The sequence below is a fragment of the Carassius carassius genome, chromosome 37 (genome assembly GCF_963082965.1).
Source record: "Carassius carassius chromosome 37, fCarCar2.1, whole genome shotgun sequence".
NCBI classification, from domain to species: Eukaryota; Metazoa; Chordata; class Actinopteri; order Cypriniformes; family Cyprinidae; genus Carassius; species Carassius carassius.
In genome coordinates this window covers 18,477,157-18,480,406 of record NC_081791.1, presented here as the reverse complement: position 1 = coordinate 18,480,406, position 3,250 = coordinate 18,477,157, and the positions used below count along the sequence as shown (strand labels likewise).

Genomic DNA, 3,250 nt, shown 5'->3' with positions numbered 1-3,250 from the left:
TCTTATTGGTAAAAAGATGAAACACCGTCGCTTGTGTAAATAGCACATTGGTGTATTTTCAAAAAAAGGTAAATCGGGCAATTTTATGGCAATTTACCAGGTTTAATGCACTCAAAAAAATTACTCTTTAAACTTACTTAAGTCAATTATGGACAGTGGTTCCACACAACCAAATTGTGTTTTGATAACATTAATGGAATTTGTTGAATATATGCAAACTGCTTGTGTTGTGACAACACAACTGAATGAGGTAGAATCTATGTGAAATAGTAATGTCCAACCAAATCAATTTATTCACTTTGCTTCAACTTAAACCGGTTAAGTTAACTCAACATGTTTTGCTTTATTACAATCTAGCCAATTTTGTTTCACTCTATCAACATAAGGAGGTTTGTTTCAAATTACTCATTTCAATTATGGACAGTGGTTCCACACAATTAGTTCTAGTTACTTTAACTAAATATTTTCTATTTAAAGTTACCCCCTTCAACAAAGCATATTTTGTGTGATTTGTCTTGTAATGAGTCAAAAGACAAGATGTCACAAATGATCAAAGTGTATTTGTTAAACAAGCAATAAATAATTAAAAACAGTTACAGTAAATACAGTTTAAACCACATTACAGAATTACAAAAAAATTACACAAAATAGCAGAAATATCAAACTACTCATTTTCTAATTGGCATTCATGGGTAACCAATCAAACCTTATTCCAGGAACAGGAACAGGCTCCAGAAATAACTTCTTCAGTATTCCAAATGTGTACCTGAGTTCAGGAGGGTTGCTCAAGTTCAGTCCATATATCAGTCCCAGCAAACATGGTTTTGGAGACTGTAAACTGCTAGGTCCTGAAGAACTTTATCCTTTAAAACTCCAACTTCTGCTGGACTGTCTTCAATGATGCAGCTTCAAATAGATTCCCATGAGTCTTCTGGATCACCTCCTGATTGCTGCCAACGTCTGTATCCTAGAAGTATTTAAAAGGATGGAGAACTCAAATTCTTGTGTATTAACTTTAACAAATCATTTATTAACCTTGAACTCACCATATACTCCATACTGCTAGGGTCTTCATTTGGATACTTCAATTTCATTAGTCTGAAGATGAAAACAACTTTTTTGCCTTTGTTTTTTCCCCCCTAAAATTACATGAAAAAAAAGTCAGTCATTCATCTCCTTATGGGAAATACAGGCAAGCAGAAAATGGTACACACATCTGTACCTTGCACGGTAAGCAACAGAACTGGAATGTTCCCAGACCCAGAAACATAGTAAAGACATTAGTAAAACAGTCATGTGACATCAGTGGTTCAACCATAATTTTACAAAGCTACAAGAATACTTTTTTGTGCAAACAAAACCAAAACAGCGACTTAATTCTTCTCCAAATCGCATCTTCCACCATTATCAACAGCACGTAAATAATTCATGCGCATGGTGCTGCTGACCTAGAACACGCATGCGCTGAGCCATGATTACATGCAGAAGAAAGCAATGTTCATGCCTCTTGTTTCTCTCCATAATTTGCGGCATATGTGATTTGGAAAAGAATTGTTGAATAAAATCGCTATTTTTGTTTTCTTTGCACAAAAACGTATTCTTGTAGCTTTGTAAAAGTGTGGTTGAAGCATTGATGTCACATGAACTGTTTTACTGATGTCCTTACTATGACTCTGGGAACATTTAAGTTGCATTGCAGCCTTTATGGAGGTTCAGAAATCTCTCACATTTTCATAAAAATATTAGGGATGCACCAATTGACCCGCCATCAATCGGAAACCGGACGGTTTTTGCTTAAAATACGCGATTGGTAATCGGCCGGTCTTTGGCCTTTTTTTCGGCCGATTTTTCCGGAAGTTCGTCCGCGTGCTCAGACTACATCTAAATGAGGGTGAGTAATTAATAGGGCTGTCACTTTTGTGAAAAAAAATCATTTTCGATTTTTAAGACATAAGTGTTCATTGAATCGATTGTAAAATCGATTTTCCATGTCAAAAAAAAAAAGACGTTTCCTTTTTCAACGTCAAATAACAGACGAACGTAAAGAGAGTGCTGGAAACGCACAAGGCAGCAATATTTCTTATTTATTGGCATGAAGTTTCGTGCAGAATAACAAACAGCAAAAAATATATGTGCAGAGGGGGCGGCTGCCATGACAAAAGAAAAACATCAGTGCAGGCTTCAACCCGGCTGCATTTATGATTTAGGCAATTCAAAAATCTCCAAGATTATTTTAAATAATGATTCAATCAATTTCAAACAACTGTTCAAAAAAATTTAACTTTAAATGGACTTGAGAACAGGCCATGTGTCCAGAGCAGAGCGTTTTTTATTCACTATATGTCCAGCTGTTGAGAAGACGCGCTCCGACCGCACTGATGTCCCAGGGACACTCAGGTACAGCTGCGCAATTCTCCACCACAGAAGCCGGTCACTGTCAGCTTGCTATATCATAACTCAGAATCTCCTGTAACTAGAAGCGCGAATGAGGAGAATTTGTGTCTACCGCGCCGCGAGACCTCCAGACGCTCTATTCGCGTTTGATGTGAACGCAGCATAAGAGGTCGCTTTCGACGTCACTGGGTCTTATAGGCGTGTAAAATTGCTGGTATTTTTTGTCTAACTTTCGCAAAGCATACTGCACTTTCGGAATTCTTTATTTTCTTTTTCTGCTTGTTTGTGAGTTTTGTTACATCTATATTTTTAATTGTTTAATTATTTTAAAATGAATAGTGTACATATTTGGTTAAAATCGATTCCCTATTTTCATTTTCGAAACGGTTTTTGGTTGGTCCGATCGATTGTGCAATCGATTTTCGAACTAAAAGTGACAGCCCTAGTAATTAATGACATGTTTATTTTTGGGTGACCTAGCCAGTTAAACACACCTGAACCAGCTAATCAAGGTTCTTGGGAATTTTAAAACAATAAAGTATTACTAGAAGTTCCAGGCAGGTGAGTTAGAGCTAAACTCCAGAGAACACTGGCTTTCCTAGAGCAGGTCTGGACTTGGTCTTGATTCTAATGGGCCTATGGTAATTCTGTATGTCTCAAATTCTGCACAAATCTGTAAACACATGAAGTGCAATGTGTTACAAAAAAAAAAACAGTTTAACAGCAAAAACCAATTCAATTATCAAAATATTAAGTGATTTATTTGTGTGAGTGATGAATAGTGTCATGTTTACCATTCCAAAAGGGTGAACCTGATTACATATCTGGAGCATTTGTATAATGTGAACAGCTCAGA

General features: G+C 36.5%; 1 long non-coding RNA gene across 1 annotated transcript; it reads right to left on the bottom strand.

Annotated features, from left to right (window-relative positions):
* Window positions 1–679: 679 nt before the first annotated feature.
* LOC132117726 (uncharacterized) lies at window positions 680–3,007 on the bottom strand. Its single transcript, XR_009425832.1, has 3 exons — window positions 2,940–3,007; window positions 1,047–1,098; window positions 680–967 (listed from the first exon to the last, which is right to left on the bottom strand). It is a non-coding gene; the product is annotated as an uncharacterized LOC132117726 (long non-coding RNA).
* Window positions 3,008–3,250: the final 243 nt, after the last annotated feature.